The sequence below is a fragment of the Mus pahari genome, chromosome 17 (genome assembly GCF_900095145.1).
Source record: "Mus pahari chromosome 17, PAHARI_EIJ_v1.1, whole genome shotgun sequence".
NCBI classification, from domain to species: domain Eukaryota; kingdom Metazoa; phylum Chordata; class Mammalia; order Rodentia; family Muridae; genus Mus; species Mus pahari.
The window spans coordinates 7692541-7705426 of NC_034606.1; the positions used below are offsets into that span (position 1 = coordinate 7692541).

The 12886-nt window shown below is 40.2% G+C and overlaps 1 protein-coding gene across 4 annotated transcripts in view; it reads left to right on the forward strand.

The window, feature by feature from the left end:
• The window catches only part of Zfpm2 (zinc finger protein, FOG family member 2), a 440237-nt gene that overhangs the window by 246678 nt on the left and 180673 nt on the right, over nucleotides 1-12886 (forward strand). The window lies entirely within an intron of this gene.

Sequence of the window (12886 nt, forward strand, 5' to 3'; positions counted from 1 at the left end):
GGGGTGGAAAGGAAATAACTGACTATAGACGTTAAATTGACTATATTACTCTCTCTCTCTCTCTCTCTCTCTCTCTCTCTCTCTCTCTCTCTCTCACACACACACACACACACACACACACACTACTTTGGTTGGTTGAGCCAGTGTTTTCTGATTTGTACCTCTTAATCACAATTGGAAAAAAAAAAAAAAACAACAACAACAACAACAAAAAACACCCTTACCCTTGTATTTCAAGTTAAAAAGAAAAAGACAAACAAACCTCCCTGAAAGACTAGCAAGTGTCCGTCTACATCAGTATGGCAGAGAGCAAGGAAAGCATCGGAGCGGGAGAGTTTTATTACTTAGCGGCTCTCAGCTCCATATGGAGTCGTTATGGCCTGGAGTCTCAACAGTGCTCCTCACATGACCTTACCATAATGCAGCAGGGCTTCTAGGTATTAAAACTGCTCTCGTATTTCACTAAATGTTCTCCTGGGGTTCCAGGGTTATTGTAGTCAGAACTTTAAATTTTGATTACCTTGTTCATTGACAAAGAATGCAGGAAGATCTTTAAAGGCATCCTTCAAATAAAATACCAGAGTTACTCCTACTGAGTCAGCCCATCTTTTCCCCATACAGCTCTAGTTATGTCCCCTTACATCCACACAAGGCTTTTGGCCCATGGCTCATGTGTCTCTCTCATAATTGCCATCAACATTGTGCCCTTGTTTCAACATTAATTGTTCGAAGACTCCATACTGATAGGAGACAACACATTTTAACTTGATTCTTCATTTTAAACATGGGGTATAATTTTCTTTAGTGGCTTGACATCATGAAAGGAATATGTAAAACAGCATATTTTGAATATTTATAATTTTAAGTATCTCAGGTCTATAACATAGACTCTTTGATCTGTTTAAAAAGTAGTTTTATTAGAAACTTTAACATGGACAGTTAAACACTATGTCTTGAAAAAGCCACACTTGGTGTTTTGTTTCCTCTTGCCGTAACTCTCTGGAGGTGATGTGCTTGGATTTACAGGCAAGGAAGCTAGATTTTTCAGAACCTGTTCATAACAGGCTGGATACATTAAAGTATACAATATGGATTAAAAACAGGTTTGGCTTCCAGACCCCTAATCATTTTATAGTCCCTGCTTTTTTAATGTCCATTTAATAACAGGAATCACCAGTACTGGTGTTATACATGATCTAGTCATTAAGACTGCCACTGAATCAGCAAAAGCTACATTGCCGTCCATCATGTGCACACATCTGTGTGCTTAAATGGTTATGGTTGAGTTTCTGACCTCAAGGACTCCTCATCCTGACAAAGGATTCAGATACGCAAATATAGACTCAGTATAAGGTGATTTTCGGTGGAGGTATGTAGAAGAAATTATCTCTTTTATAAAAATTAATGATGGAAATACTCTCTGGTTACTTATGCAAAAAGAGAATTGTTTTGTAGGGGATATAAGGGAAACTATGGGACCAAGTTTAGAATAAACATAATTTGAAGATGAGAGATATCTCATGCCAGGGGCAGCTGTACAGTCTTATCAGGTACACATCCATAGTGAATAATGTCCTTTAACCAGCTCTGGTCTTTTGTTTTTGAGGGGTTTGATCTAGGGAAAAGCATCCTATCAGCCTACCTTGGACCATAGAGTAGGGGAGAACTCCTGAGTGAATACAGGATGTTCATGGCGGTTGACATCCAAAGCCAACTTGACTGAATTTTGAATCACTTTAGAAACACCTTCTCTTGCGGATCACCTACCAAATAGAGATGCATCTCTGGGTGCATCTGCAAGAGAAGTTTTTCACAGAGAAGAACCAAAGGGAGAGACTGGCTTGAAATGTGGCTGGTGCTACAGTCCGTAGTGGGACATTGTGTGAATAAAGAAGTAAACATGCATCACTTCCTGCTTTCTGGTTGTGGAAACAGTGTAACCAGAGGCCTCATATACTCCTTATTATGTTTACCCATAACCCACCACATCCCTAAAAATGACAAGTCAGAATAAATACTTCCACTCTCAAGTTGCTTCTGTTTAGTCACTGGAATGAAAGATATTACTAGTAAGTGTTCAGTGGAGGGACTATTCCTAAAAACTTGAGAGCTATATTAAAAAGCAGCTGGGCCAGATGCTAGCCAGCAATAAAGAGCAATTCTCAACCAAATGTACCTTGGGGTGATTTTAAGAAGACTATTGAAGAATAAAATTAGCTGGGAAAAGTAAAACCTGATCAAAAAGAGTAGGTGACACAGGGTGGGAAAGATGGTAATAAAGAATGCTTTGGGAACAAATGCCAACAATGTGGAATAAGACACAGTCAACAGTGAAGGGAAGGAGGAGAATCAGCACTTCCCACTTCCCATGCAGTCTAAGACAGTGGTCAGTATACTCGATTGAGTAATGATGGGGTAGAGAAAGGTCAACACTGGGAAAATGTATGGTTGTTTTGTTTGTTTGTTTGTTTGTTTTTTCCAGATTTCCCTCATCATTATCATTATAGCTCAGACCTCTGGTTTACAGGTTTAAGTCATGGGATTGTACCTATAACTTCTTAACCTTTTCCTTGACACTTCTCAAAAGACCCCCAAGGCAAGCACATATTAATATATTGTAATTGATACACTAGTATCAAGAATCATCCTGTGCTAATAAAAAAGCAAGCAAATAAAACAGAATTATCTCCTTTATTTTCATTTAAAACACAATACGTAAAAACAAGGGAGAAGAATTCTTGCTACCATGTCCAAGGACCTGAGTTTGATCCCCATCACCCACATGGCAGAAGGAGGGAAATGGCTCCTGCAAGTTGTTCTCTGACCTTCACATGTGCACTGTGGCACCCATATGCTTGAATATGCCACATACACACACACACACACACACACACACACACACACACAGGGGTGGGGGGAGAATATCACACATATATGTAGCTACACACAAACAAATGTAAAGGAAATAATTATTGTAAGATAATTATTGTAAGATAGAAATGACCAATTACATAATAAATTAACCAAAATAGGTAAAGTGCATTGGTGTTTTGTAGTTCGTACATCTGTGTAATTAGTAAAGGCTTGCAGCAGTGAGGTTGTCTATGCCAGAGCAGGGGAAAGATGATGGGATCCCTGGTCATTTCCCATCCTTTCCAGACAAAAATGAGTGAGAGATGGTCTTCAAGAGATGTGAGAAAAAAACAAGTAACAAGTGACCTTCAAATGACTATAAGTTTTCTTTCATTCTATTTTTCTTAACCTGTCTGTCATAATAAAGGAGGAAGAGGGCTGGAGAGAGGGACAAAGACCATTTATTTCTGTGGAATGTGGCCTCCTTGGTCTACTGGGGCCATCACAGCTTTACATAGAAACTGCCATCCTCTGGATTTGGGGAAATATTTGCAAGTTCAGCATGGGTCCTAAAACTTGCTGCATTCTTTTTCTTTTCTTCTTTTTATTTATTTTCCCTTTTATTTTTTCATCTCTTTACATGCCCACTTAAGTTTCCCCTCACTTCTCTCCCTTCAGTCTCTACCCCATCCCCCATGATCCACCCCTGCTCCACTTAAGCTCCCCTTAAAAAAGAGCAAACCTCCCACGAACATCAACCAAACTCAGCTATAACATGCTACAATAAGACCAGGCACATAGCATCACATCAAAGCCTGGCAAGGCAACCAAATAGGAGGAAAAGGGTCCCAAAGGCAGGCAAAAGAGTCAGAGACAGCCCCTCGTCCCACAAGAACACCAAGATACACAACTATGACATGTATGCAAAGGACCTCTGTCAGCAGACCCATGCCAGCTCCCTGATCGCTGTGAGCCCACTTGAGTCCCAGGTGGTTGATTCTATGGCCCGTGTTTGTCTCGTTTTTATGGTGTCCTTGATCCCTCTGGCTCCTGCAATTCTTTATCTCCCGAGGACTTTCCAAGCTTCCTCTAAAATTTTTGCTGTGGGACTCTGCATCTGCTTTTATCAGTTACCGAATGATGTCTTTCTGTTGATCATGCTAGGCTTTGGTGCCAGCACATCTCGACACACACATGACAAATGCAGGTTGCAGGTTTGTGACTGGGTTGGTGCCCCAGTTCCTCTATTTGAGGGTCTGGCTAGGTACAGAGGATGACCAGTTCAGACTCCTTGCCCCCATTACTAAAAAGTCTTTGCTGTGTAAATGTCTCCCTCACAGGTTCCAGGGAGTTTCCATGCACAAGCTTTCTACCTCACCCTCTAAGCGCCAAGCCACCCTGTTCTAGTCATCTCTCTTAGTCATTTCTTTCAACATGCCCCACCCACCTGATCCCTCCAGTTCTCATCTCCACCCACTCCCAGACTACCTGAGGTTATCTATTCTATTTCTGCTTCCCAGGGAGATCCTAGCATCTGCCATCAAACCTCTGGGTCTGTGGACATAGCATGATGACCCTTACATTACATCTAATATCTATGTATAAGTGAGTACATACCGACCCTGTTTATATTTTTGGGTCTAGTTTACCTCACTAAGAATATTTTTTTCTACTTCTATACCCATGTGTCACCAAATGTCATGATATAATTTTTTTTTTTTTTGAGACAGGGTTTTTCTATATAGCCCTGGCTGTCCTGGGACTCACTTTGTAGACCAGGCTGGCCTCAAACTCAGAAATCCACCTGCCTCTGCCTCTGCCTCCCAAGTGCTGGGATTAAAGGTGTGTGCCACCACCAAACAGCTGAGTAATACTCCATTGTGTAAAGTTATCACATTTTTCTTTATACTTGAGGTGAGGGACAGACAGGTTCTTTTCAGATTCTGGCTATTATGAATTTAGCTGCTATGAGTAGAGTTGAGCAAGTATCCTTAATTTGTGCTGAAAAGCTCCATATCCTTGTAAGAAACAACTCACAGCAGTTAGGTAAATTATTTCTTTTAAGAATATAATTGTCCCCCAGTCTTTATAAAGAACAACTCACAAAAGAGGGGGGAGTATTTGGGTTGCAGATCTTGTTCTGTTTGTTTTTTCCTTTGTTTGGTTGTTGTTTTTGTTATTTTATTGCTTTTTCATGATTTTGAGATTCTTGAGTATATAAAACATTTGGGACGAGAAGATCAAAACCTCCAACGTTTCAGCTGAACAGGAGGGGCATTGAAGGAAAGGAGACACATTCCCTACCTACGTAATCTTTCTAAAAATACATATATATCTTTATCTCTATTTATCTGTATATCTCTATAAAGTCATTACCTCAGCATCGTAAGTGATGATTTTGTCTTGTTACTGTTGTTGTTGCTCTTGTTATGGGTTTTGTTTTGAGGTTAGGCTTCCCTGTACAGCACAAGCGGGTCGTGAATTTATAATCTTGGCCTCCCGAGTTCTGAGCTCAGAGCTATGTACCACTACAATGCTAATGAAATTCTAGCATTGGTGGAACAGATCAGCTACCTGGGAGGCTGAGGCAGGAGGATGGCTGAAGATAGCCTATCTGGGATACGTGGTGAGTTCCAGGTCAGCTAAGGCAAGTTAGCAAATGGATGTCTCAAAATAAAAAGCTAAAAGAGGGTTGGATATTTAACATTGTGCTTAGCATAGAACACTTGCCTAGCATGCATGAGACTCTGGGTTCAACTCCTAATATCATGCACAGATATGCACATACACACACACATAAACACACAATCACACATGGATATAAACACACAGAGACACACAGACAAACACACGCGCACACACACACGCGCACACACACACACACACACACACATACACACAATACACACAATCAAGTTCCGCCACAAAACGTCTTTGAAGTTGTTCACCAGGCTCTTTATATTTTCCAGGCTTACCTATCAGTGCTCCCATTGCTGGTGACAGCATATAAGACAGCCATAACTTAGCATCTGTGTAAAAGCATAATAGCAGGGCAGTGCTTATTAAGACATGCTTAAATGGTGAAGAAAGTGAGTCAGGATCGTGCTTTATACCTCGCTCTACTTAGCTCCATCAAAACCAGAAAGAAACCATTAAAATGAAAAAGCAAGCACTGCCAGTTTTAAATGCTTTTTTGATTTTTGTGCTTATTTCCATTCATATTACAAATGCCCATAATTTGAGTAATATCAAACATGTCTATCTGTCTAAAATTAAGGATTATGGGGATGGTGTTTTCTGCTTATGGGAAATTTAGAAGATGGTGGGTATGAGTATTAATACAGAGAGAGCAGACGTGAGTCCTCACCTGTAACTGTCTCAGATGTGCCATGTGCATCTCATGCACATGAAAGAAAAGCAAACTAGCCTCTCACTAAGCAGGAATAGCCATGGAAGAGCAAGGAGAGTAATTTGGCCTTCTCAAGTTTGGGTCATTCAATTTCTTTGTCTTGTTTTTCATCTTATTCAATGAAGATAAATATTAGTATAATGATGATGCTATCAGCCCATGTTAATTTAGTAATAAAAGGATCACATAGAATATATTTGAAATTTTCTTTTCCTAAGTTAGTAAGAAAATTTCTGTGCTGCGCAGCATGCTTTAAGTGGTTTCCTATTTAATTTTTCCCCATGAATAGTGTCATTCTTTTGAGAATGATAGCAAATCTAATTCCTAATAGCATGCTGCACTATAACTGCATTATATAAGACTATTAATGAGGATAAATATTAAATCTCAATAGGTGCTGCAGGTGTGAGACATCAGCTGAGGACTCAAAAGGATTTAATGCTACAAGGGATCATCATTTAGGGTTTTTCCAGCCCTGTTGTTCTATGGTATAAAACTTCATTTAGTGCCCTCTCTGGACTGCTACATCTGTTGTTCTCAGTGAGTGGGAGCAGTTTCTCCCTCCACTACCCTCTTCTTCTCCCTCCCCCACCTCTCTCTCTCTCTCTCTCTCTCTCTCTCTCTCTTCCCCTCCCTCCCTCCTTTCTTTCTTTTTTGTCAGAAAGAGCTGTGTTATTTTGCACTGTTAGCCCAGAATGCCTTGCAGGGAGGAAGCTGTGTTCCTCTAGCGTCCTGACTAATTAACTCTCTGGAGACCTGCCCCTTCCACCCAGGAGCTGTTCTATCTACTCCTGCAGCAAGAAGGACCGCCTGTGGGAAGGTCACTACCTGATTATCATGTAAATAAAAAAAAAGAGGAAATGGCAAGAAATCCCACAAAGTTTTGTAAAAGAAAACTGATCTGAATTATGTCTGTAATGTTTATACAGAACTTTTGATCCGAGTCACCCAGAACTGAGAATATTCACTTGCTAAATTACCCGTACAGTCTGTGAGTTTCTCTTTGCAACGATTCACCAGTGCGTTTGGATTTTACCCACTGCCTAGATGATTTTTAAAAGTTGCTTTAGGAAAAGCAGTCTATTCTGCCTTTCACTTCCCTTCAAACACCAAAATCATTCAAGCAAATTCACAAAGTCATCCTCCAGTACCCCCAGCTTCTCATATTAAGACAACTCTAGTCATATTTCCAAAATGTTGATTATTTAAAAATATCTCCTTCCTTGTTTTACAGTTCCCTTATTAAAAAAAAAAAATTAGTTTTAATTTCTTGGGATGGACCAAGAAAGATAATGAAGTCCTTTCAAGAAGTCTTTATATGTAACACCCTAGTGAAAAACCTTGGAGCTTTCTGACTTGTAGCAACCAATTACTATATATATATATATATATATATATATATATATATATATATATATCCAATTATGAAGTCCACTAGTGCATCCTTCACAGATTCAATTCCAGGAACCCTGTTGCAGAGACAGACCTTACATAATTAACAGGGAGAAACTGCATGTGGCCAAACCTTCAGCTAATTGATTAAATGAACCCATTCTGAAATCAGATTCTAACCACACTAGCATCGCTAGGGAGTACAGTTACTATCATCCAACTCGGGAACCACACAGTGTGGAGCTACTGAAAGTCTAGAGTACTCACTGGGGAACTGCCTCAAAATTGAACCAAGTGACACAACAACAAATAAAAAAGACCACGTGACTTTCTTGAACGGCCACTGTCGCTGCTTTCCTTGCTTTAGGATTCCCTGTCCTGTTTGATTCTTGTCCTTTTAGGACTCACTACCCACACCTAAAGGATACAGACGTGGCTTACGCTGGTGCTGCGTGAGTGATTATCCCAGGCAACAACTGTTGGGTAGTTTGCTTGCCATTTCCCAGTAAAAACACAAAACCTTCCATCCGCTTCTCAGTTTATTCTCCCCCCCCTCCCTTTCCTTATTTTTCTTTTTTTTCTTTAGGCAGTGGTGTTCCCTAAGGGTTGTGAGTGAAGTTCATCCCATTGAACTGGTCAGCAAGATATCATTAGCTCCTTGTGTACATGAAATCCAGGGGTTAGAGCACTGAGCGTCACAAGCCAGTTTCTTTACCTTCTTGAGCTGATCAGAGGATCAGAGTATCAAGGAAGGATTAGCACTGACTTGGGATTTGTGTGATTGGTTAATTTATTGCTGCGGTGGCAGGCCTTTCATCTATGGCAACATTTAATCAGTGCAGCCATGGAGGCTATTACCTTCAGCTCCTTTCTCAAGTCATCCAGGCTGCACCGTCAGCCCTATCACACGGCCCCTGAAATTTCCAAATTATCTGGAACAGGCTTTAGCCTCACAGTAATAAAAATTAGAAGAGATTCCTGATAGCATGGGTGGAAAAGACTTTCACTTGCACAGGGCAAATTATAAATAGTATGAACTTGCACTTTAAAAAAAAAAAAAATTCTCCACCTCTTAAGAGATGTGCAAGACTTATCGCCCCTGCTCTGATCCAAATCCTCATGGTTGAAAATTTATATTAGATTTTATCAGAGAGGCCTAAGTCTAGAAAAATCAATGAAGGTTATCTTTTATGTTGCAGGAACTTGTGGAAATATTGATTTTCATTTTATAGTGAATTTGGAGCATGAGTTGGTAATCACTGCTGAGCCGGCCACGATGTTTGCCTACTGTATCTTTTACTGACTTTTGCTCAAGTATTTAAGATAGTATATTCTGTTGATTTCCAGGCCGTAGAGAGAGGACAGATGCTCCCAAAACACAAAGTTAGACCTGATCAAAAATATGTCAGACAAGTTTGGCTTACAGGGATAACTTCAATGGCACGAGACAAGAGATTGTCTTCACTCTCCAGGTGACAGCATTTTTGAATGTGGGAAACTTTGTCATTTTTTTAAGATTTATTTCTACCTTACCACTTTCTGCCACATTTATAAATCCAGAAAACAAATATTATTTGCAAATGCAAACTGCACTCCTAAGAGGAAGTAATGGAAATATCAATGTTCTCCTGGAGAGAGAGAGAGGGGAGGGGGAAGGCAGGGAGGGAGGGAGGGAGGGAGGGAGGGAGGGAGAGAGAGAGAGGGAGAGAGAGAGAGAGAAAGAGAGAGAGAGAGATTGTTTACTTCTCACCTAAAATTCACATCATAGTGTCGGACAAGTATTGAAGAACGTTTCCCTTTTGCCTTAATTTAAAAGCTTTCATTCTCTTGAACTTGTTAATACATTTTTATTTTATGCTTTTTAAAATCAAAATTTACAATAAATTTTACAAGGAAAAAACTTCTGTAATACAAGTAACAAAACATTTTAAGGCATGATTACTTATTTCCTGTTTTGAAAATATTTCAATTCTTCTATGTCACCTACTGCTACTTTTGTAAAGTGCATTGTGTCAATGTAGCTTCTTAGTAGCACGTATATACAACTTTAGTATGGTTAGTTACAGTGTTCTGTTTTCTTTTCTTTTCAGAATCTCTGAAAAAATAATTTAATTTTCACTGTGAATAGTTGTAAATGAGAGTAAATTTAGTTGTATTTAACGCTTTATTTAGTATGTGCTGCATACTTAATCAGCCTACAGCCTTTAGTCCAAGAGAGTTCAGCGACAAACACCCCTGAGTTCTGTGGATGAGCCATCTTTCTCCAGCCCCTCTCATCCCAGCCATTCCCCTGAACTTACACTTGGCAGTCAGCAAGAAATCATTTCTCACAATTGTCACCTGAAGCAATGCTCCATACTGCAGGCTCTGGGGAATAGCCAGCAGTCTTTTCATTCCTCTGAACATACCCCAAAGATGTCTAAGCCAAAGGAATTAACAAGATAACATATGAAAACACTGAGCCCAGTAGCTGGCACATGGCGGGGCCCACAGATGGCAGCTCCTAGTGCCATTATTGCCCGGGAAAGTCTATAAGGGGACTCTGGAGGATTAATCACCTGTTTCCTGGCCTTATCCTCTAATTAGTTGGATTTGGCCATGTCTATGTGTGGACAAGTTTAGGAATGATGATGACTATGTCTTTTAGGTTTTACATACTTTGTTCTACCCACCTTTTCTCCTTTGTTCTGTCTCCTTATGTTCCCAGTCTTCCTCAACTTTAAAGTGGCAGCCAAATATAGCTGAGAGGAGTTAATTGTGTAATCCAGGTTTGGAAGTGTCCATAGATTCCCTTCTCTAACTTTTGTTTCTACTTGGACTTTTTATATATAGGAAGTCGAATATTGAAGCCAACAGGATGCAAATGCACAGATGGGTCTGAAGATTTCTAGCAGGTTACATGGTTGGTGATGGTGCCTGGATTAGAGCTATGGGATGCTCTATTTTATAAGAACACTGGTTAAAGAAAATGCGGATGAGGCTGGCTTGGGCCATGAAATGAACCAGTTAAAGGGAAAGGAAAAACCTTCTATCTGAACTGTACAGGATAGTATGTGGTGGGCCTGTGGGCTTACTGGACCCTGGCTTTTGTAAGTTGGCTTCATCCTAACTCCTCTCACTTTAAGATGCTTGACTCAGTAGTTGTAGGCTGGGAACCCTGGGGGAATGGTTTATGTAGCAGGGTAGGAATGGTACCAATCGAACCTGGAAGACAGAGCTGAAACACGTCCAAAGATGTGGTGACCTCCGTGATCTGGGTGCACATTCTGTGGATCTCTACTGGGAGACAGAATACATTATTGTGGGTAACTTCAAGTCCTTTTGTAGGAAAATGATTGATTTGCTTGGTACATTCGAACTATAGGAAGATTTTGCTCAGTATAAATATAGGATATAAAATAAAGTTTATTTTCTACATTTAAGATTTATCAACTCGGTTCCTCAGAAAATTGGACATAGTACTACCGGAGGACCCAACAATGCCTCTTCTGGGCATATACCCAGAAGATCTTCCAACTGGTAATAAGGATACATGCTCTACTATGTTCATAGCAGCTTTATTTATAATAGCCAGAAGCTGGAAAGAACCCAGATGTCCCTCAATAGAGGAATGGATACAGAAACTGTGGTACATTTACACAATGGAGTACTACTCAGCTATTAAAAACAATGAATTTATGAAATTCTTGGGCAAATGGATGTATCTGGAGGATATCATCCTTAGTGAGGTAACCCAATCACAAAAGAAGTCACTAGATATGCACTCACTGATAAGCGGAAATTAGCCCAGAAACTTAGAATACCCAAGATACATTATGCAAAACAGAAGAAAACCAAGAAAGATGACCATTGTGTGGATACTTCATTCCTCCTTAGAATAAAGAACAAAATACTCATGAAAGGATATAGGTACAGAGACAAAATTTAGAGCTAAGATGAAAGGATGGACTATCCAGAGACTACCCCATCCGGGAATCCATCCCATCATCAGCCACCAAACCCAGATACTAATGCACATGCCAGCAAGATTCTGCTGAAGGGACCTTGATATAGCGGCCTCTTTTGAGGCTATGCCAGTGCCTGGCAAACACAGAAGTGGATGCTCACAGTCAGCTATTGGATGGAACACAGGGCCCCCAATGGAGGAGCTAGAGAAAGTACCCAAGGAGTTGTAGGGGGCTGCAACCCTGTAGGTGCAACAACAATATGAACTAACCAGTGCCTCCTGAGCTCGAATCTCTAACTGCATATGTAGCAGAAGATGGCCTAATCGGCCATCATTGAGAAGAGAGGCCCCTTGGTCTTGTAAACTTTATATGACCCAGCAAGGGGGGCGCGGTCATACATATGAGGGGGGGATGGAAGGAGGGAGAAGTTTGTGCATAAATATGTGTGAGCATCCTATGCATTTGTCAGTCTGTGACAGAGGGTACTTTCTTCTGCTAATTTTTTCAATACAGTTTACATTGGAATACATCTGTACTAAGCATATAGATTTCTTTAAGTTATATTTTAATAAAATATTTGATTATGTAATGACAGACATTTTGATGAAAACATTTTTTAAACCACAAAGTTTAGAAGTATCCATATCTTTTTCCCATAACTGCTTCCCAAGGATCTGACCAGATAGTTCTGACTCAGTTTACCTTCGGTCTGACTGTCTTACTGATTGAGAAATTCATTCTGAAAAGTTTCCTGAGAAATTATCCTCAAAAGAGTTATCATGAGTGGCAAAGGGAGCTTTCCCAGTAGAGGCAGAGAACTGCTGTCATCCATTTCATGATTTTTGCATAGCAGAGCACTAAGTGCTGTCTCCCCATATGGCAGCTCATTGCTGCCAAATTTTTTACAGTGTTAGGCAATAGCAAAGGGATTCCATACCAAAAGGTGCCACTCCTCTGGTTGCCTCACATAAAATAAGACCTGGCATCAGGTACCTCATTGTAGTGTTGTGTGAATGGAGAATTGAACCAATTTCTGTGTATATTACATGGGAGAACTCAACTGTTTGGTCACTGAGTTAGTAGTACACAGGGCAATGTCAGTCTACCTAACATACCAACAGTTTAGCCTGAAAACAGAATAACAGCTTCTACAGAGGCTATTGATTGACAGTGAGAAACACATCCAAAAGAAAGAAAGAAAGAGAGAGAGAGAGAGAGAGAGAGAGAGAGAGAGAGAGAGAGAGAGAAAGAAAGAAAGAAAGAAAGAAAGAAAGAAAGAAAGAAA